Source organism: Mesoplodon densirostris, chromosome 7, assembly GCF_025265405.1.
Source record: "Mesoplodon densirostris isolate mMesDen1 chromosome 7, mMesDen1 primary haplotype, whole genome shotgun sequence".
NCBI classification, from domain to species: Eukaryota; Metazoa; Chordata; class Mammalia; order Artiodactyla; family Ziphiidae; genus Mesoplodon; species Mesoplodon densirostris.
In genome coordinates, this window is record NC_082667.1 from 75877979 (window position 1) to 75901771 (window position 23793).

Genomic DNA, 23793 nt, shown 5'->3' on the forward strand with positions numbered 1-23793 from the left:
TTTGTTTTTATTTCCATTTCTCTAGGAGGTGGGTCCAAAAGGATCTTGCTGTGATTTATGTCATAGAGTGTTCTGCCTATGTTTTCCTCTAGGAGTTTGATAGTGTCTGGCCTTACATTTAGGTCTTTAATCCATTTTGAGCTAATTTTTGTGTATGGTGTTAGGGAGTGATCTAATGTCATACTTTACATGTCCCTGTCCAGTTTTCCCAGCACCACTTATTGAAGAGGCTGTCCTTTCTCCACTGTACATTCCTGCCTCCTTTATCAAAGATAAGGTGACCATATGTGCGTGGGTTTATCTCTGGTCTTTCTATCCTGTTCCATTGATCTATCTTTCTGTTTTTGTGCCAGTACCATACTGTCTTGATTACTGTAGCTTTGTAGTATAGTCTGAAGTCAGGGAGCCTGATTCCTCCAGCTCCATTATTCGTTCTCAAGATTGCTTTGGCTATTCGGGGTCTTTTGTGTTTCCATACAAATTTTGAAATTTTTTGTACTAGTTCTGTGAAAAAAGGCCAGTGGTAGTTTGATAGGGATTGCATTGAATCTGTAGATTGCTTTGGGTAGTAGAGTCATTTTCACAATGTTGATTCTTCCAATCCAAGAACATGGTACATCATTCCATCTATTTGTATCATCTTTAATTTCTTTCATCAGTGACTTATAATTTTCTGCATAGAGGTCTTTTGTCTCCTTAGGTAGGTTTATTCCTAGATATTTTATTCTTTTTGTTGCAATGGTAAATGGGAGTGTTTCCTTGATTTCACTTTCAGATTTTCCATCACTAGTATATAAGAATGCCAGAGATTTCTGTGCATTAATTTTGTATCCTGCTACTTTACCAAATTCATTGATTAGCTCTAGTAGTTTTCTGGTAGCATCTTTAGGATTCTCTATGTATAGTATCATGTCATGTGCAAACAGTGACAGCTTTACTTCTTCTTTTCCGATGTGGATTCCTTTTATTTCCTTTTCTTCTCTGATTGCTGTGGCTAAAACTTCCAAAACTATGTTGAATAAGAGTGGTGAGAGTGGGCAGCCTTGTCTTGTTCCTGATCTTAGTGGAAATGGTTTCAGTTTTTCACCATTGAGGACGATGCTGGCTGTGGGTTTGTCATATATGGCCTTTATTATGTTGAAGAAAGTTCCCTCAATGCCTACTTTCTCGAGGGTTTTTATCATAAATGGGTGTTGAATTTTGTCGAAAGCTTTCTCTGCATCTATTGAGATGATCATATGCTTTTTCTCCTTCAATTTGTTAATATGGTGTATCACGTTGATTGATTTGCGTATATTGAAGAATCCTTGCATTCCTGGAATAAACCCCACTTGATCATGGTGTATGATCCTTTTAATGTGCTGTTGGATTCTATTTGCTAGTATTTTGTTGAGGATTTTTGCATCTATGTTCATCAGTGATATTGGCCTGTAGTTTTCTTTCTTTGTGACATCCTTGTCTGGTTTTGGTATCAAGGTGATGGTGGCCTCGTAGAATGAGTTTGGGAGTGTTCCTCCCTCTGCTATATTTTTGGAAGAGTTTGAGAAGGATAGGTGTTAGCTCTTCTCTAAATGCTTGATAGAATTCGCCTGTGAAGCCATCTAGTCCTGGGCTTTTGTTTGTTGGAAGATTTTTTATCACAGTTTCAGTTTCCGTGCTTTTGATTGGTCTGTTCATATTTTCTGTTTCTTCCTGAGTCTGTCTTGGCACGTTGTGCATTTCTAAGAATTTGTCCATTTCTTCCAGGTTGTCCATTTTATTGGCCTAGAGTTTCTTGTAGTAATCTCTCATGATCTTTTGTATTTCTGCAGTGTCAGTTGTTACTTCTCCTTTTTCATTTCTAATTCTATTTTTTTTTAAATTTTATTTTACAAATTAAATCAGTTATACATATACATATGTTCCCATATCCCCTCCCTTTTGCGTCTCCCTCCCACCCTCCCTATCCCACCCCTCCAGGCGGTCACAAAGAACCGAGCTGATCTCCCTGTGCTATGCGGCTGCTTCCCACTAGCTATCTACCTTACGTTTGGTAGTGTATATATGTCCATGCCGCTCTTTCACTTTGTCACAGCTTACCCTTCCCCCTCCCCATATCCTCAAGTCCATGCTCTAGTAGGTCTGTGTCTTTATTCCTGTCTTACCCCTATGTTCTTCATGACATTTTTTTCTTAAATTCCATATATATGTGTCAGCATACAGTATTTGTCTTTCTCTTTCTGACTTACTTCACTCTGTATGACAGACTCTAGGTCCATCCACCTCATTACAAATAGCTCAATTTCATTTCTTTTTATGGCTGAGTAATATTCCATTGTATATATGTGCCACATCTTCTTTATCCATTCATCCGATGATGGACACTTAGGTTGTTTCCATCTCCGGGCTATTGTAAATAGGGCTGCTATGAACATTTTGGTACATGTCTCTTTTTGAATTATGGTTTTCTCAGGGTATATGCCCAGTAGTGGGATTGCTGGGTCATATGGTAGTTCTATTTGTAGTTTTTTAAGGAACCTCCATACCGTTCTCCATAGTGGCTGTACCAATTCACATTCCCACCAGCAGTGCAAGAGTGTTCCCTTTTTTCCACACCCTCTCCAGCATTTATTGTTTCTAGATTTTTTGATGATGGCCATTCTGACTGGTGTGAGATGATATCTCATTGTAGTTTTGATTTGCATTTCTCTAATGAGTAAAGATGTTGAGCATCCTTTCATGTGTTTGTTGGCTGTCTGTATATCTTCTGTGGAGAAATGTCTATTTAGGTCTTCTGCCCATTTTTGGATTGGGTTGTTTGTTTTTTTGCTATTGAGCTGCATGAGCTGCTTATAAATTTTGGAGATTAATCCTTTGTCAGTTGCTTCATTTGCAAATATTTTCTCCCATTCTGAGGGTTGTCTTTTGGTCTTGTTTATGGTTTCCTTTGCTGTGCAAAAGCTTTGAAGTTTCATTAGGTCCCATGTGTTTATTTTTGTCTTTATTTCCATTTCTCTAGGAGGTGGGTCAAAAAGGATCTTGCTGTGATTTATGTCATAGAGTGTTCTGCCTATGTTTTCCTCTAGGAGTTTGATAGTGTCTGGCCTTACATTTAGGTCTTTAATCCATTTTGAGCTAATTTTTTTGTATGGTGTTAGGGAGTGATCTAATCTCATACTTTTACATGTCCCTGTCCAGTTTTCCCAGCACCACTTATTGAAGAGACTGTCCTTTCTCCACTGTACATTCCTGCCTCCTTTATCAAAGATAAGGTGACCATATGTCCGTGGGTTTATCTCTGGGCTTTCTATCCTGTTCCATTGATCTATATTTCTGTTTTTGTGCCAGTACCATACTGTCTTGATTACTGTAGCTTTGTAGTATAGTCTGAAGTCAGGGAGCCTGATTCCTCCAGCTCCGTTTTTGGTTCTCAAGGTTGCTTTGGCTATTCGGGGTCTTTTGTGTTTCCATACAAATTGTGAAATTTTTTGTTCTAGTTCTGTGAAAAATGCCAGTGGTAGTTTGATAGGGATTGCATTGAATCTGTAGATTGCTTTGGGTAGTAGAGTCATTTTCACAATGTTGATTCTTCCAATCCAAGAACATGGTACATCTCTCCATGTATTTGTATCATCTTTAATTTCTTTCATCAGTGTCTTATAATTTTCTGCATACAGGTCTTTAGTCTCCTTAGGTAGGTTTATTCCTAGATATTTTATTCTTTTTGTTGCAATGGTAAATGGGAGTGTTTCCTTGATTTCACTTTCAGATTTTTCATCATTAGTATATAGGAATGCCAGAGATTTCTGTGCATTAATTTTGTATCCTGCAACTTTACCAAATTCATTGATTAGCTCTAGTAGTTTTCTGGTAGCATCTTTAGGATTCTCTATGTATAGTATCATGTCATGTGCAAACAGTGACAGCTTTACTTCTTCTTTTCCCATTTGGATTCCTTTTATTTCCTTTTCTTCTCTGATTGCTGTGGCTAAAACTTCCAAAACTATGTTGAATAAGAGTGGTGAGAGTGGGCAGCCTTGTCTTGTTCCTGATCTTAGTGGAAATGGTTTCAGTTTTTCACCATTGAGGACGATGCTGGCTGTGGGTTTGTCATATATGGCCTTTATTATGTTGAGGAAAGTTCCCTCTATGCCTACTTTCTGCAGGGTTTTTATCATAAATGGGTGTTGAATTTTGTCAAAAGCTTTCTCTGCATCTATTGAGATGATCATATGGTTTTTCTCCTTCAATTTGTTAATATGGTGTATCACATTGATTGATTTGCGTATATTGAAGAATCCTTGCATTCCTGGAATAAACCCCACTTGATCATGGTGTATGATCCTTTTAATGTGCTGTTGGATTCTGTTTGCTAGTATTTTGTTGAGGATTTTTGCATCTATGTTCATCAGTGATATTGGCCTGTAGTTTTCTTTCTTTGTGACATCCTTGTCTGGTTTTGGTATCAAGGTGATGGTGGCCTCGTAGAATGAGTTTGGGAGTGTTCCTCCCTCTGCTATATTTTGGAAGAGTTTGAGAAGGATAGGTGTTAACTCTTCTCTAAATGCTTGATAGAATTCGCCTGTGAAGCCATCTGGTCCTGGGCTTTTGTTTGTTGGAAGATTTTTAATCACAGTTTCAATTTCAGTGCTTGTGATTGGTCTGTTCATATTTTCTGTTTCTTCCTGAGTCTGTCTTGGCACGTTGTGCATTTCTAAGAATTTGTCCATTTCTTCCAGGTTGTCCATTTTATTTGCATAGAGTTGCTTATAGTAATCTCTCATGATCTTCTGTATTTCTGCAGTGTCAGTTGTTACTTCTCCTTTTTCATTTCTAATTCTATTGATTTGAGTCTTCTCCCTTTTTTTCTTGATGAGTCTGGCTAATGGTTTATCAATTTTGTTTATCTTCTCAAAGAACCAGCTTTTAGTTTTATTGATCTTTGCTATCATTTCCTTCATTTCTTTTTCATTTATTTCTGATCTGATTTTTATGATTTCTTTCCTTCTGCTAACTTTGGGATGTTTTTGTTCTTCTTTCTCTAATTGCTTTAGGTGCAAGGTTAGGTTGTTTATTCGAGATATTTCCTGTTTCTTAAGGTGGGATTGTATTGCCATAAACTTCCCTCTTAGAACTGCTTTTGCTGCATCCCATAGGTTTTGGGTCGTCGTGTCTCCATTGTCATTTGTTTCTAGGTATTTTTTAATTTCCTCTTTGATTTCTTCAGTGATCACTTCGTTATTAAGTAGTGTATTGTTTAGCCTCCATGTGTTTGTATGTTTTACAGCTCTTTTCCTGTAATTGATATCTAGTCTCATAGCATTGTGGTCAGAAAAGATACTTGATACAATTTCAATTTTCTGAAATTTACCAAGGCTTGATTTGTGACCCAAGATATGATCTATCCTGGAGAATGTTCCATGAGCACTTGAGAAAAATGTGTATTCTGTTGTTTTTGGATGGAATGTCCTATAAATATCAATTAAGTCCATCTTGTTTAATGTATCATTTAAAGCTTGTGTTTCCTTATTTATTTTCATTTTGGATGACCTGTCCATTGGTGAAAGTGGGGTGTTAAAGTCCCCTACTATGATTGTGTTACTGTCGATTTCTCCTTTTATGGCTGTTAATATTTCCCTTATGTATTGAGGTGCTCCTATGTTTGGTGCATAAATATTTACAATTGTTATATCTTCTTCTTGGATTGATCCCTTGATCATTATGTAGTGTCCTTCTTTGTCTCTTCTAGTAGTCTTTATTTTAAAGTCTATTTTGTCTGATATGAGAATTGCTACTCCAGCTTTCTTTTGGTTTCCATTTGCATGGAATATCTTTTTCCATCCCCTTACTTTCAGTCTGTATGTGTCTCTAGGTCTGAAGTGGGTCTTTGTAGACAGCATATATATGGGTCTTGTTTTTGTATCCATTCAGCCAATCTGTGTCTTTTGGTGGGAGCATTTAGTCCATTTACATTTAAGGTAATTATTGATATGTATGTTCCTATTCCCATTTTCTTAATTGTTTTGGGTTCGTTATTGTAGTTCTTTTCCTTCTGTTGTGTTTCTTGCCTAGAGAAGTTCCTTTAGCATTTGTTGTAAAGCTGGTTTGGTGGTGCTGAACTCTCTCAGCTTTTGCTTGTCTGTAAAGGTTTTAATTTCTCCATCAAATCTGAATGAGATCCTTGCTGGGTAGAGTAATCTTGGTTGCAGGTTTTTCTCCTTCATCACTTTAAGTATGTCCTGCCACTCCCTTCTGGCTTGTAGAGTTTCTGCTGAGAGATCAGCTGTTATCCTGATGGGGATTCCCTTGTGTGTTATTTGTTGTTTTTGCCTTGCTGCTTTTAATATGATTTCTTTGTGTTTAATTTTTGACAGTTTGATTAATATGTGTCTTGGTGTATTTCTCCTTGGATTTATTCTGTATGGGACTCTCTGTGCCTCCTGGACTTGATTAACTATTTCCTTTCCCATATTAGGGAAGTTTTCAACTATAATCTCTTCAAATATTTTCTCAGTCCCTTTCTTTTTCTCTTCTTCTTCTGGAACCCCTATAATTCGAATGTTTGTGCGTTTAATGTTGTCCCAGAGGTCTCTGAGACTGTCCTCTGTTCTTTTCATTCTTTTTTCTTTATTTTGCTGTGCAGCTGTTATTTCCACTATTTTATCTTCCACCTCACCTATCCGTTCTTCTGCCTCAGTTATTCTGCTATTGATCCCATCTAGAGTATTTTTTATTTCATTTATTGTGTTTTTAATCGATGCTTGATTCGTCTTTAGTTCTTCTAGGTCCTTGTTAACTGTTTCTTGCATTTTGTCTATTCTATTTCCAAGATTTTGGATCATCTTTACCATCATTATTCTGAATTCTTTTTCAGATAGACTGCCTATTACCTCTTCATTTGTTAGGTCTGGTGGGTTTTTATCTTGCTCCTTCTCCTGCTGTGTGTTTTTCTGTCTTCTCATTTTGCTTATGTTACTGTGTTTGGGGTCTCCTTTTTGCAGGCTGAAGGTTCGTAGTTCCCGTTGTTTTTGGTGTCTGTCCCCAGTGGCTAAGGTTGGTTTAGTGGGTTGTGTAGGCTTCTTGGTGGAGGGGACTACTGCCTGTGTTCTGGTGGATGAGGCTGGATCTTGTCTTTCTGGTGGGCAGGTCCACGTCTGGTGGTGTGTTTTGGGGTGTTTGCGGACTTTTTATGATTTGAGGCAGCCTCTCTGCTAATGGGTGGCGTTGTGTTCCTGTCTTGCTAGTTGTTTGGCATAGGGGGTCCAGCACTGTAGCTTGCTGGTCGTTGAGTGAAGCTGGGTGCTGGTGTTGAGATGGAGATCTCTGGAAGATTTTCGCCGTTTGATATTATATGGAGCTGGGAGGTCTCTTGTGGACCAGTGTCCTGAAGTTCGCTCTCCCACCTCAGAGGCACAGCACTGACTCCTGGCTCCTCAATTTGGGATGATTTGTTGTCTATTCATGTATTCCACAGATGCAGGGTACATGAAGTTGATTGTGGAGCTTTAATCCACTGCTTCTGAGGCTGCTGGGAGAGGTTTCCCTTTCTCTTCTTTGTTCTCACAGCTCCTGGGTCTCAGCTTTGGATTTGGCCCCGCCTCTGCGTGTAGGTCGCCGGAGGGCGTCTGTTCTTCGCTCAGACAGGATAGGGTTAAAGGAGCAGACTCTTCGGGGACTCTGGCTCACTCAGGCCGGGCGGGAGGGAGGGGCACGGAGTGCGGGGCGAGCCTGCAGCGGCAGAGGTCGGCGTGACGTTGCACCAGCCCGAGGCGCGCTGTGCGTTCTCCCAGGGAAGCCGCCCCTGGATCCCGGGACCCCGGCAGTGGCAGGCTGCACAGGCTCCCGGAAGGGCGGTGTGGACAGTGACCTGCGCTCGCACACAGGCCCCCCGGTGGCGGCAGCAGCAGCCCCAGTGTCCCACGCCCGTCTCCGGGCCCCACGCCCTCAGCCGCGACCCGCGCTCGTCTCTGGAGCTCCCCTACGCGGCGCTCTTAATCCCCTCTCCTCGCGCACCAGGAAACCAAGAGGGAAGAAAAAGTCTCCTGCCTCTTCGGCAGCTCCAGAGTTTTCCCGGACTCCCTCCTGGCTAGCTGTGGCACATTAGCCCCCTTCAGGCTGAGTTCTCGCCGCCAGCCCCAGTCCTCTCCCTGCGCTCTGACCGAAGCCCGAGCCTCAGCTCCAGCGCCGCCCGCCCCGGCGGGGGAGCAGACAAGCCTCTCGGGCTGGTGAGTGCCGCTCGGCACCGCTCCTCTGTGCGGGAATCTCTCTGCTTTGCCCTACCCAGGTATGTGGGGAGTTTCTTTCCTTTTGGGAGGTCTGGGGTCTTCTGCCAGCGTTCAGTAGGTGTTCTGTAGGAGTTGTTCCACGTGTAGCTGTATTTCTGGTGTATCTGTGGGGAGGAAGGTGATCTCCGCGTCTTACTCTTCCGCCATCTTACCCGGAAGTCTCTAATTCTATTGATTTGAGTCTTCTCCCTTTTTTTCTTGATGAGTCTGGCTAATGGTTTATCAATTTTGTTTATCTTCTCAGAGAACCAGCTTTTAGTTTTATTGATCTTTGCTATCGTTTCCTTCATTTCTTTTTCATTTATTTCTGATCTGATTTTTATGATTTCTTTCCTTCTGCTAACGTTGGGATGTTTTTGTTCTTCTTTCTATAATTGCTTTAGGTGCAAGGTTAGGTTGTTTATTCGAGATGTTTCCTGTTTCTTAAGGTAGGATTGTATTGCTATAAACTTCCCTCTTAGAACTGCTTTTGCTGCATCCCATAGGTTTTGGGTCGTCATGTCTCCATTGTCATATGTTTCTAGGTATTTTTTAATTTCCTTTTTGATTTCTTCAGTGATCACTTTGTTATTAAGTAGTGTATTGTTTAGCCTCCATGTGTTTGTATTTTTTACAGCTCTTTTCCTGTAATTGATATCTAGTCTCATAGCATTGTGGTCAGAAAAGATACTTGAAACATTTTCAATTTTCTTAAATTTATCAGGGCTTGATTTGTGACCCAAGATATGATCTATCCTGGAGAATGTTCCATGAGCACTTGAGAAAAATGTGTATTCTGTTGTTTTTGGATGGAATGTCCTATAAATATCAATTAAGTCCATCTTGTTTAATGTATCATTTAAAGGTTGTGTTTCCTTATTTATTTTCATTTTGGATGACCTGTCCATTGGTGAAAGTGGGGTGTTAAAGTCCCCTAGTATGATTGTGTTACTGTCGATTTCTCCTTTTATGGCTGTTAGTATTTGCCTGATGTACTGAGGTGCTCCTATGTTTGGTGCATAAATATTTACAATTGTTATATCTTCTTCTTGGATCGATCCCTTTATCATTATGTAGTGTCCTTCTTTGTCTCTTCTAGTCGTCTTTATTTTTTTTATTATTATTATTATTGTTAGTGGTACGCGGGCCTCTCACTGCTGTGGCCTCTCCAGCTGCGGAGCACGGGCTCTGGATGTGCAGGCCCAGCGGCCATGGGTCACGGGCCCAGCCGATCCGCGGCATGTGGGATCCTCCCGGACCGGAGCACGAACCCGTGTCCCCTGCATCGGCAGGCGCACTCTCAACCACTGCACCACCAGGGAAGCCCTAGTCTTTATTTTCAAGTTTATTTTGTCTGATATGAGAATTGCTACTCCAGCTTTCTTTTGGTTTCCATTTGCATGGAATATCTTTTTCCATCCCCTTACTTTCAATCTGTATGTGTCTCTAGGTCTGAAGTGGGTCTCTTGTAGACAGCATATATATGGGTCTTGTTTTTGTATCCATTCAGCCAATCTGTGTCTTTTGGTGGGAGCATTTAGTCCATTTACATTTAAGGTAATTATCGATATGTATGTTCCTATTCCCATTTTCTTAATTGTTTTGGGTTCGTTATTGTAGGTCTTTTCCTTCTGTTGTGTTTCTTGCCTAGAGAAGTTCCTTTAGCATTTGTTGTAAAGCTGGTTTGGTGGTGCTGAACTCTCTCAGCTTTTGCTTGTCTGTAAAGGTTTTAATTTCTCCATCAAATCTGAATGAGATCCTTGCTGGGTAGAGTAATCTTGGTTGCAGGTTTCTCTCCTTCATCACTTTAATTATGTCCTGCCACTCCCTTCTGGCTTGTAGAGTTTCTGCTGAGAGATCAGCTGTTATCCTGATGGGGATTCCCTTGTGTGTTATTTGTTGTTTTTGCCTTGCTGCTTTTAATATGATTTCTTTGTGTTTAATATTTGACAGTTTGATTAATATGTGTCTTGGCAAGTTTCTCCTTGGATTTATCCTGTATGGGACTCTCTGTGCCTCCTGGACTTGATTAACTATTTCCTTTCCCATATTGGGGAAGTTTTCAACTTTAATCTCTTCAAATATTTTCTCAGTCCCTTTCTTTTTCTCTTCTTCTTCTGGAACCCCTATAATTCGAATGTTGGTGCGTTTAATGTTGTCCCAGAGGTCTCTGAGACTGTCCTCTGTTCTTTTCATTCTTTTTTCTTTATTTTGGTCTGCATCAGTTATTTCCACTATTTTATCTTCCACCTCAATTATCCGTTCTTCTGCCTCAGTTATTCTGCTATTGATCCCATCTAGAGTATTTTTTATTTCATTTATTGTGTTTTTAATGGATGCTTGATTCATCTTTAGTTCTTCTAGGTCCTTGTTAACTGTTTCTTGCATTTTGTCTATTCTATTTCCAAGATTTTGGATCTTGGAAATAGAATCTTGGATCAGCTTTACTATCATTATTCTGAATTCTTTTTCAGGTAGACTGCCTATTACCTCTTCATTTGTTAGGTCTGGTGGGTTTTTATCTTGCTTCTTCTCCTGCTGTGTGTTTTTATGTCTTCTCATTTTGCTTATGTTACCGTGTTTGGGGTCTCCTTTTTGCAGGCTGCAGGTTCGTAGTTCCCGTTGTTTTTGGTGTCTGTCCCCAGTGGCTAAGGTTGGTTTAGTGGGTTGTGTAGGCTTCCTGGTTTAGGGGAGTAGTGCCTGTGTTCTGGTGGATGAGGCTGGATCTTGTCTTTCTGGTGGGCAGGTCCACGTCTGGTGGTGTGTTTTGGGGTGTCTGTTGACTTTTTATGATTTTAGGCAGCCTCTCTGCTAATGGGTGGTGTTATGTTCCTGTCTTGCTAGTTGTTTGGCATAGGGCATCCAGCACTGTAGCTTGCTGGTCCTTGAGTGAAGCTGGGTGCTGGTGTTGAGATGGAGATCTCTGGAAGATTTTCGCCGTTTGATATTATTTGGAGCTGGGAGGTCTCTTGTGCACCAGTGTCCTGAAGTTGGCTCTCCCACCTCTGAGGCAGAGCACTGACTCCTGGCTCCTCAATTTGGGATGATTTGTTGTCAGTTCATATATTCCACAGATGCAAGGTACATCAAGTTGATTGTGGAGCTTTAATCCAATGCTTTTGAGGTTGCTGGGAGAGATTTCCCTTTTTTCTCTGTATTCTTAAATGTGTATTCTATTCTCATTCATTAACTAATTGATCATTAAGTGAACAAGCATTTGCAGAGCATATCCTATGTTCCAGGCTCTGTGCTATATTTTGGAATAATGTCATTTAGACTTGGTTCCTCACTTCAGGAGGCTCAAGATCTTTACATTTTCCTATAAATCATGCCTATAAACATAGAACTATTTTTTTTCTTTTAGCTTTACTGAAAGGTCCCTGGTTCTTTTACAGAGTGGGGATGTGTCTGGTAGGCCAGCTACCACTACATCGAGATATGATATAAGCCTATATGATGAGAACAAGCCTAATGAACATCAACAATGAAGTGGTCACTGAGACTCCCTTGTTCTATTATGTCACATTAATCTCGTGTGTTGGAAAGTTGAGGCTGGCAGGAACACTAGAGACCATCTAGCTCAGACTCTAGTTTATTGACCCAGAGACCACAGCTCGGAGAGGGAAAGTGACTTGCCCAAGGTCAGATCCCATTAAATGAGAGATCTGGGACCCTGGCTCTTTCTCCACACTCTTTGCTTTCTTCTGACATGTATTGGTGCAGAGACCAGTGGACCTTGTGCCAGGGAAGCTGGAAGAGGTTTTGCCACCCTGTAAGCTACAGGATGGGCTAAATCCAGGATCCTTAGCTCGAAGGGTCTCTGACTCCAAGAAATAAACTGCTAGAATTAATGCCAAATTACTTTTTGTGTTGTACATAAATTATGAAAGTAGGTGTTTCTAAACTCTGTAGGCTCAATTTTTTTTTAGCTGTTGTCATGTTTCCTTTTTATTGATTTATTATGATTGTGATTTATTATGGTCATCCACAAGGGTTGAAAATGTGGAGAAAGCAGCATTTAGAACTTCCCCAGCTTCGATGATATGAACTTTTGCTTTGACCACAAATGGCATTTTGAACATTTAAGTAGCTGCTTGTTGTTTGTTCCATGTCTGATTCCCTCACTCGAGAGCAGGGACAGGATCCTCCGAACCTTCATCCCCAAGCCTGACCTCAGTCCCACGTGAAAGATGTTATGGGTTTGGATGGTGGGCATGGTTTCTTGATAAGCAGGTCATCCCAGTAATGAAACTATGTAGCCCATTGGAGCTGAGCTTTTGAAACAAAGCCACGTAGGCTCAGATTTTAAGGTGAAGAAGTGTTTAAATACAAAACACAGATGAAAGTTTCCCCTGGACTTTTTTTTTTTTTTTTTTTTTTTTTTTTTGTGGTATGTGGGCCTCTCACTGCTGTGGACTTTCCCGTTGCGAACACAGGCTCCGGACGCGCAGGCTCAGCGGCCATGGCTCACGGGCCCAGCCGCTCCGCGGCTTGTGGGATCTTCCCGGACCAGGGCACGAACCCGTGTCCCTGGCATTGGCAGGCAGACTCTCAACCACTGTGCCACCAGGGAAGCCCTCCCCTGGACTTTTGTAGAGTGACGGATGTGAGAAAAATTGAAGGACCCATGTATATTCTTTTTGCGTTGCCTTTGCCTTAGAATCCCTTCCTCAGCTTCTCTGCCTGGAAACCTTGTACTCATCCTTCTATCACTAGTGCTGTATGCTCCCACCTGAAGAACTGTCTTCCTGTCTGTGTCCCCACTGCACTTTATGATGACCATTATAGCGCTTGTGACACTGAAGTTTCATTGTCCATCAGTGTCTTTCTCCCTGGCTGTGCTGTGAATTTCAGTGGCAGGGAATCGCCATATTCATCTCTGTGTCTCTAAAGCCTATCACAGATGCTGGTACATAATAGGTGTTCAATATATATTAATTGAAATAATAGATAATAAAATCTAATAATTAGAATGACTTAGGCCAAGTTTACATAATAATATGTATAGTAATAAACATGAATGCAGATCTTTTTTGATTACAAAGTATTTTTGTTTATTGCCTTACTTGATTCTAATATCAACCCGAGGAAAGAGGTATTAGTATTCCCATTGTTCCAGGAAGGCATGGAATCAGAGGAGTCATTTTTATCTAATAAGAAAATTGAGACTTCCGGGTAAGATGGCGGAAGAGTAAGACGCGGAGATCACCTTCCTCCCCACAGATACACCAGAAATACAGCTACACGTGCAACAACTCCTACAGAACAACTACTGAACGCTGGCAGAAGACCCCAGACCTCCCAAAAGGCAAGAAACTCCCCACATACCTGGGTAGGGCAAAGCAGAGAGATTCCCGCAGAGAGGAGCGGTGCGGAGCGGCACTCACCAGCCCGAGAGGCTTGTCTGCTCCCCCGCCAGGGCGGGCGGCGCTGGAGCTGAGGCTCGGGCTTCGGTCACAGCGCAGGGAGAGGACTGGGACTGGCGGCGAGAACTCAGCCTGAAGGGGGCTAATGTGCCACAGCTAGCCGGGAGGGAGTGCGGGAAAACTCTGGAGCTGCCGAAGAGGCAGGAGACTTTTTCTTCCCTCTTGGTTTCCTGGTGCGCGAGGAGAGGGGATTAAGAGCGCCGCGTAAAGGAGCTCCAGAGACGGGCGCGAGTCGCGGCTGAAAGCGCGGAGCCCAGAGACGGGCGTGGGACGCTGGGGCTGCTGCTGCCGCCGCCAAGAAGCCTGTGTGCGAGCGCAGGACACTGTCCACACCGCCCTTCCGGGAGCCTGTGCAGCCTGCCACTGCCGGGGTCCCGGGATCCAGGGGCGGCTTCCCTGGGAGAACGCACGGCGCGCCCCGGGCTGGTGCAACATCACGCCGACCTCTGCCGCCGCAGGCACGCCCCGCACTCCGTGCCCCTCCCGTGCCCCTCCCTCCCGCCCGGCCTGAGTGAGCCAGAGTCCCCGAAGAGGCTGCTCCTTTAACCCTGTCCTGTCTGAGCGAAGAACAGACGCCCTCCGGCGACCTACATGCAGAGGCGGGGCCAAATCCAAAGCTGAGACCCAGGAGCTGTGAGAACAAAGAAGAGAAAGGGAAACCTCTCCCAGCAGCCTCAGAAGCAGCGGATTAAAGCTCCACAATCAACTTCATGTACCCTGCATCTGTGGAATACATGAATAGACAACAAATCATCCCAAATTGAGGAGCCAGGAGTCAGTGCTGTGCCTCTGAGGTGGGAGAGCGAACTTCAGGACACTGGTCCACAAGAGACCTCCCAGCTCCACATAATATCAAACGGCGAAAATCTTCCAGAGATCTCCATCTCAACACCAGCACCCAGCTTCACTCAACGACCAGCAAGCTACAGTGCTGGACACCCTATGCCAAACAACTAGCAAGACAGGAACACAACACCACCCATTAGCAGAGAGGCTGCCTCAAATCATAAAAAGTCCGCAAACACCCCAAAACACACCACCAGACGTGGACCTGCCCACCAGAAAGACAAGATCCAGCCTCATCCACCAGAACACAGGCAGTAGTCCCCTCCACCAAGAAGCCTACACAACCCACTAAACCAACCTTAGCCACTGGGGACAGACACCAAAAACAACGGGAACTACGAACCTGCAGCCTGCAAAGAGGAGACCCCAAACACAGTAACATAAGCAAAATGAGAAGACAGAAAAACACACAGCAGGAGAAGGAGCAAGATAAAAACCCACCAGACCTAACAAATGAAGAGGTAATAGGCAGTCTATCTGAAAAAGAATTCAGAATAATGATGGTAAAGATGATCCAAAATCTTGGAAATAGAATAGACAAAATGCAAGAAACAGTTAACAAGGACCTAGAAGAACTAAAGACGAATCAAGCATCGATTAAAAACACAATACATGAAATAAAAAATACTCTAGATGGGATCAATAGCAGAATAACTGAGGCAGAAGAACGGATAAGTGAGGTGGAAGATAAAATAGTGGAAATAACTGCTGCACAGCAAAATAAAGAAAAAAGAATGAAAAGAACAGAGGACAGTCTCAGAGACCTCTGGGACAACATTAAACGCACCAACATTCGAATTATAGGGGTTCCAGAAGAAGAAGAGAAAAAGAAAGGGACTGAGAAAATATTTGAAGAGATTATAGTTGAAAACTTCCCTAATATGGGAAAGGAAATAGTTAATCAAGTCCAGGAGGCACAGAGAGTCCCATACAGAATAAATCCAAGGAGAAATACACCAAGACACATATTAATCAAACTGTCAAAAATTAAACACAAAGAAATCATATTAAAAGCAGCAAGGCAAAAACAACAAATAACACACAAGGGAATCCCCATCAGGATAACAGCTGATCTCTCAGCAGAAACTCTACAAGCCAGAAGGGAGTGGCAGGACATACTTAAAGTGATGAAGGAGAAAAACCTGCAACCAAGATTACTCTACCCAGCAAGGATCTCATTCAGATTTGATGGAGAAATTAAAACCTTTACAGACAAGCAAAAGCTGAGAGAGTTCAGCACCACCAAACCAGCTTTACAACAAATGCTAAAGGAACTTCTCTAGGCAAGAAACACAACAGAAGGAAAAGAACTACAATAACGAACCCAAAACAATTAAGAAAATGGGAATAGGAACATACATATCAATAATTACCTTAAATGTAAATGGACTAAATGCTCCCACCAAAAGACACAGACTGGCTGAATGGATACAAAAACAAGACCCATATATATGCTGTCTACAAGAGACCCACTTCAGACCTAGAGATACATACAGACTGAAAGTAAGGGGATGGAAAAAGATATTCCATGCAAATGGAAACCAAAAGAAAGCTGGAGTAGCAATTCTCATATCAGACAAAATAGACTTTAAAATAAAGACTACTAGAAGAGACAAAGAAGGACACTACATAATGATCAAGGGATCAATCCAAGAAGAAGATATAACAATTGTAAATATTTATGCACCAAACATAGGAGCACCTCAATACATAAGGGAAATATTAACAGCCATAAAAGGAGAAATCGACAGTAACACAATCATAGTAGGGGACTTTAACACCCCACTTTCACCAATGGACAGGTCACCCAAAATGAAAATAAATAAGGAAACACAAGCTTTAAATGATACATTAAACAAGATGGACTTAATTGATATTTATAGGACATTCCATCCAAAAACAACAGAATACACATTTTTCTCAAGTGCTCATGGAACATTCTCCAGGATAGATCATATCTTGGGTCACAAATCAAGCCTTGGTAAATTTAAGAAAATTGAAATTGTATCAAGTATCTTTTCCGACCACAATGCTATGAGACTAGATATCAATTACAGGAAAAAAGCTGTAAAACATACAAACACATGGAAGCTAAACAATACACTACTTAATAACGAAGTGATCACTGAAGAAATCAAAGAGGAAATTAAAAAATACCTAGAAACAAATGACAATGGAGACACGACGACCCAAAACCTATGGGATGCAGCAAAAGCAGTTCTAAGAGGGAAGTTTATGGCAATACAATCACACCTTAAGAAACAGGAAATATCTCGAATAAACAACCTAACCTTGCACCTAAAGCAATTAGAGAAAGAAGAACAAAAACATCCCAAAGTTAGCAGAAGGAAAGAAATCATAAAAATCAGATCAGAAATAAATGAAAAAGAAATGAAGGAAACGATAGCAAAGATCAATAAAACTAAAAGCTGGTTCTTTGAGAAGATAAACAAAATTGATAAACCATTAGCCAGACTCATCAAGAAAAAAAGGGAGAAGACTCAAATCAATAGAATTAGAAATGAAAAAGGAGAAGTAACAACTGACACTGCAGAAATACAAAAGATCATGAGAGATTACTATAAGCAACTCTATGCCAATAAAATGGACAACCTGGAAGAAATGGACAAATTCTTAGAAATGCACAACCTGCCAAGACTGACTCAGGAAGAAATAGAAAATATGAATAGACCAATCACAAGCACTGAAATTGAAACTGTGATTAAAAATCTTCCAACAAACAAAAGCCCAGGACCAGATGGCTTCACAGGCGAATTCTATCAAGCATTTAGAGAAGAGCTAACACCTATCCTTCTCAAACTCTTCCAAAATATAGCAGAGGGAGGAACACTCCCAAACTCATTCTACGAGGCCACCATCACCTTGATACCAAAACCAGACAAGGATGTCACAAAGAAAGAAAACTACAGGCCAATATCACTGATGAACATAGATGCAAAAATCCTCAACAAAATACTAGCAAACAGAATCCAACAGCACATTAAAAGGATCATACACCATGATCAAGTGGGGTTTATTCCAGGAATGCAAGGATTCTTCAATATACGCAAATCAATCAATGTGATACACCATATTAACAAGTTGAAGGAGAAAAACCATATGATCATCTCAATAGATGCAGAGAAAGCTTTTGACAAAATTCAACACCCATTTATGATAAAAACCCTGCAGAAAGTAGGCATAGAGGGAACTTTCCTCAACATAATAAAGGCCATATATGACAAACCCACAGCCAGCATCGTCCTCAATGGTGAAAAACTGAAACCATTTCCACTAAGATCAGGAACAAGACAAGGTTGTCCACTCTCACCACTCTTATTCAACATAGTTTTGGAAGTTTTAGCCACAGCAATCAGAGAAGAAAAGGAAATAAAAGGAATCCAAATGGGAAAAGAAGAAGTAAAGCTCTCACTGTTTGCAGATGACATGATACTATACATAGAGAATCCTAAAGATGCTACCAGAAAACTACTAGAGCTAATCAATGAATTTGGTAAAGTTGCAGGATACAAAATTAATGCACAGAAATCTCTGGCATTCCTATATACTAATGATGAAAAATCTGAAAGTGAAATCAAGGAAACACTCCCATTTACCATTGCAACAAAAAGAATAAAATATCTAGGAATAAACCTACCTAAGGAGACAAAAGACCTGTATGCAGAAAATTATAAGACACTGATGAAAGAAATTAAAGAGGATACAAATAGATGGAGAGATGTACCATGTTCTTGGATTGGAAGAATCAACATTGTGAAAATGACTCTACTACCCAAAGCAATCTACAGATTCAATGCAATACCTATCAAACTACCAATGGCATTTTTCACAGAACTAGAACAAAAAATTTCACAATTTGTATGGAAACACAAAAGACCCCGAATAGCCAAAGCAATCTTGAGAACGAAAAATGGAGCTGGAGGAATCAGGCTCCCTGACTTCAGACTATACTACAAAGCTACAGTAATCAAGACAGTATGGTACTGGCACAAAAACAGAAAGATAGATCAATGGAACAGGATAGAAAGCCCAGAGATAAACCCACGGACATATGGTCACCTTATCTTTGATAAAGGAGGCAGGAATGTACAGTGGAGAAAGGACAGTCTCTTCAATAAGTGGTGCTGGGAAAACTGGACAGGGACATGTAAAAGTATGAGATTAGATCACTCCCTAACACCATACACAAAAATTAGCTCAAAATGGATTAAAGACCTAAATGTAAGGCCAGACACTATCAAACTCCTAGAGGAAAACATAGGCAGAACACTCTATGACATAAATCACAGCAAGATCCTTTCTGACCCATCTCCTAGAGAAATGGAAATAAAGACAAAAATAAACACATGGGACCTAATGAAACTTAAAAGCTTTTGCACAGCAAAGGAAACCATAAACAAGACGAAAAGACAACCCTCAGAATGGGAGAAAATATTTGCAAATGAAGCAACTGACAAAGGATTAATCTCCAAAATTTATAAGCAGCTCATGCAGCTCAATAGCAAAAAAACAAACAACCCAATCCAAAAATGGGCAGAAGACCTAAATAGACATTTCTCCACAGAAGATATACAGACAGCCAACAAACACATGAAAGGATGCTCAACATCTTTACTCATTAGAGAAATGCAAATCAAAACTACAATGAGATATCATCTCACACCAGTCAGAATGGCCATCATCAAAAAATCTAGAAACAATAAATGCTGGAGAGGGTGTGGAAAAAAGGGAACACTCTTGCACTGCTGGTGGGAATGTGAATTGGTACAGCCACTATGGAGAACAGTATGGAGGTTCCTTAAAGAACTACAAATAGATCTACCATATGACCCAGCAATCCCACTACTGGGCATATACCCTGAGAAAACCATAATTCAAAAAGAGACATGTACCAAAATGTTCATAGCAGCCCTATTTACAATAGCCCGGAGATGGAAACAACCTAAGTGTCCATCATCGGATGAATGGATAAAGAAGATGTGGCACATATATACAATGGAATATTACTCAGCCATAAAAAGAAATGAAATTGAGCTATTTGTAATGAGGTGGATGGACCTAGAGTCTGTCATACAGAGTGAAGTAAGTCAGAAAGAGAAAGACAAATACTGTATGCTGACACATATATATGGAATTTAAGAAAAAAATGTCATCAAGAACATAGGGGTAAGACAGGAATAAAGACACAGACCTACTAGAGCATGGACTTGAGGATATGGGGAGGGGGAAGGGTAAGCTGTGACAAAGTGAAAGAGCGGCATGGACATATATACACTACCAAATGTAAGGTAGAGAGCTAGTGGGAAGCAGCCGCATAGCACAGGGAGATCAGCTCGGTTCTTTGTGACCGCCTGGAGGGGTGGGATAGGGAGGGTGGGAGGGAGACGCAAAAGGGAGGGGATATGGGAACATATGTATATGTATAACTGATTAAATTTGTAAAATAAAAAAAAATTAAAAAAAAAAAAAAAAAAAAAAAAAAAAAGAAAATTGAGATTCAAACCCAGGAATCCTGGCTCCAAACCACATGCCCTAACTTCTTCATGGAGATTTTCAAATAGCAGGCATGGACTGGTGCCTGTTTGATAGTTTGCACATATCCATGATAAAATGAGTAAAATAAGAGTAATAAATGAGTTTTTTATAACGCTGAATTTAAAATAAAGAACCATCCTTTATGTTGTTTTAAAGTGTCCTTTTTAAAATAAAATGATAGTGGTAGCACATGGTATACTAAACATCTATACTGTCCAAAAAGAATATTGGCTACAGTTTGTAAGATAAACATTATTACAGAAAAAAAATTTTTTGAAGTGTTGCCAGTTTGCTAAACCCCAAAACCTAGGAACCACAGCTACCTTGGTGAAATACCTCAACTAGTTAATTTTTTCCACACCTGTCTCCTGGAAGCAAATGATGAGGAAACAAGCACGTATCAGAAATTTAATTAAGACCACATCCATCCCAAAGTCATCCAGGGCGTGTCCTGGAATCAGAATATACCAAATCTAATTTCTCATATTTGCCTTAGCTACATCCCTGGAAAGTGAGGACTCATATTCAGAATAATAACTGTAGTCACATTATTCTTATGAGCTTGTATTTCATTATGACGGTATTCATTGACGCTTAGGCATGGGTAAAAACGTCTGTATGATGACTGTCTACACTAAGACTTAAAACGAGGTTCTTTGCTATTTCTCACTTAAGCCTCATCTTAAATTCGTATTCTATTATTTCTGGAACATGCTGGACAGTTGCCTTTTTTCCCCTGTGTTTACAAATTGGATAACACAACAGATTTCCCCACTTTTCAATCCAGAAGCTGATACTGGTTGCAGAAGGTCTGCTCCACCAGGTTTAGTGTGGTTTTTGTCCCGGACTGCATTTCCACCCAGTGGCTGTTGAACTGGACTCTTGACAGAGTTTTTGCTGGTCAAAGAACGTGGATGGTTCATCACACTGGTGGCCTTTGGAGCCCACGTCACTGCTCAGGGCTGCTGCTGCCTGATCACTGGCATTTTGCTGCCTCTTGGCCCTTGTCTTTAGGAATGAGTAGCCTGTATTTCCAATCTCTCCTCTTCTTGGTAAACACAGTGTTTGTGAGCGTCAGCATTAACGGCACAGTTTTGCAGCCCAAGGTTAAAAGCTTTCCGATGTCTCATTAACTCACAATGGCATTTCATTTTTAATAGTGCCTAGGAACCCTTGCTTGAATCATCACCATTCAAATGCCTTTAATTTGCAGAGGCAAACTTAGCGGTGATGGATGCTTTAGAGATGCAGACCATAGTGCAAAGTGGTGGGTGCCACTTTGGTGGGCTTATGCTTGGTTAATAATTGTTCATAATGTTAGGAACATAACGCGTGACACTAGTATAACAAAGCGGCGATAAAGCCAGCTTTGGACTTAGACTAATTTGGGCTTGAATCCCACCTGTGTCTGTTGCCGGTAAGCCTTAGGCAACTCACTTAACCTGCGTCACAGTTTCTTTATAAAATAGATGTAATTATTAATCTCCTAACTTCAGGGGAAGATTAAATAAGAAAAAAGTAAAAATTAAAAAAAAATATATATCTAGTGTCTAGCTAAGTAGTGGGATAAAGTCTGTCCTGTGTGTTACCTTCCTGGAGGCACACAAAGAACTTTTAAAACCAAATGCTTTGCCTGAGGTCACTAAGACTCAGAGTGACAGCAAGTGTAGACAGTCAGAAGCCTTCCTGCTCCCTCAGTAAAGTCTCTGAATGGCAGAATCTCCACCCTGTGGTGGGGGGGTGGGGAATGCAGGATATGGCGGACCCTTCTCTCCAAGTCTTATTTTTCTCAAGAAGTGGGACCATTAATATACCTGTGTCATATTGTAGTTTGATGATTGAGCCCCATCTTCTAGTGGGTTTGGTCACCGTGCTTGATCTTCGCCCTTGTTCATCTTCCCTCCATGTGGTGAGTGACTCAGGCCTTGCTCCTGGAGCAGACCCCACCCACTCTGGTCCTCAGTCCTCTCTTTGCTCTCCTCTCATCAGTGTTTATAGGTTCTCAGGGACAGGTCTCTTATGTAGCTGGCTGCAGCAGGGTAAGATCCCAAGACTTCTCTTGGGATTGAAGCCACTAACTCCATCCCATTCATCTGAAAGCTTGGCACTGGAGTTTTGGCCAGTGTGGTGCCTTATTTCCCCACTGTCACTGACCCTGACACGACTCTTTCTCTCTGACAGTTTCATAGGGAGGTCGGCTGGATGGGCCAAAGTGAATTCCTTGGCCTCTGAATGAAATAAACGTCTCTATCTCCCTCTAATACTGTGAATTCCTGGGAAAGCAAAACACAAAGTAAAAATCAGAGTTAACTTTTTATGGCTATCCGCCTGTGGGTGGGGTAGCAGGTGATATATTTACATATAACAGTGCGAGGTGAAGGTGGGCTGACCTTGCTTTATTCTTGGGACTAGAACAGAAGGTCACAGACCTTTTTTCTTGAACAAGGCAGGATTCTATTCCAGATGTCATCCTCCATCCTATCCCATAACTAGGGAAACAAAAGAAAGCAGTCAACTCACCTAATATCTTTCCCTTATCCTCTTATTGTCTGGATACATTTTGTTTTCCAAAGTTGGGATGGAGACAGGCATTTCTGAAATTATTAGAACCTTTACACTTGTTACAACTATCAGTTCTTTGTGACATATTCTCCCTAGAAGACATAATAACATGCAATATATTGTTAGGATCGGGGCATTCACAACCGGTGTGTATATATCAGGCATGGGGCTGGGGCTGCTGTGTGCTGTAACTGCTGCAACTCTCCTCTGGAGCTTTTTGCATATGCATAGTTTACATCCCCTCCCCCCGCCAGCTTTCCTGGCTGGCCTTCTCTTCCCTGTCTTGGAGAGCTCTCTGTTTTGTTAGAAACAAGGCAGCCAGCTTCCATCCTCTTGGTGTCTCAGTGCCAGGTTTGTGTGGGAGGGATGCATGCTCATTCACACTCAGTTGCAATTGTAGGTGCTATGCAATTATGATTTAACAGTGAGTAATTTTATCTCACATCCTTCAGTTCTCAAATTAAAGAACAGTGATCATAGGATCTAGATGCCCAGTTAACAACAAGCAACTTTAAACTTTAAGGTGTGGCCTGCTGTCTAAGATGATTTCTGTAACTTCACATATGTAGTTAAAACATCATATATATAGTTACAGATGTAAATAAGAATAGCAATATCCACATTGGTTTATCTGCAAAGGCTCAGATGAAGTTCATGCCCGAACATGAAGCCTTCTATAACTGGTACAAGAGACATATCAAGGAGTTCAGAGCTGGAAGTGAATTTATTAAATCATTGAAGACAACCCTCTTCTTTTGCAGTAGGGGTAATAGATGCCCAAAGGAGTGAAGTAACTCACCTAAGCCTCTTTAGTGGAGGAGGTCGAATTCACCAGCTCTCACTAAACTGCTCCCACTCAACTTCTCTCAGCTCTGACAGTAATTATACCCTGAATCCCCGAGTAATTAGAAATTGGATCACATATTTTGAAACTTCTTACATTGCTTGCTTATTGTTTCGTATGTGCAGACTTGTCTAACCTACTTCACTGAAAGTGTGTTGAGGGTAAGACTTGCAAGCTTTTCTGTCATGAAGGCTGGATTGATGCTGATTGTTTAGCGGAAAGATTCAGTGAATATACATTGATTGATTGAAAAAGCCAAGTATTTTGTCTACATGATTCTATGTAAAAGAATACTAGGAAATTAAAAATGAGATCT

The 23793-nt window shown here is 41.1% G+C and overlaps 1 protein-coding gene across 3 annotated transcripts in view; it reads left to right on the plus strand.

The window, feature by feature from the left end:
* Window positions 1-23793, plus strand: part of NELL1 (neural EGFL like 1) — a 911833-nt gene that overhangs the window by 275749 nt on the left and 612291 nt on the right. The gene's annotated exons all lie outside the window — the stretch shown is intronic.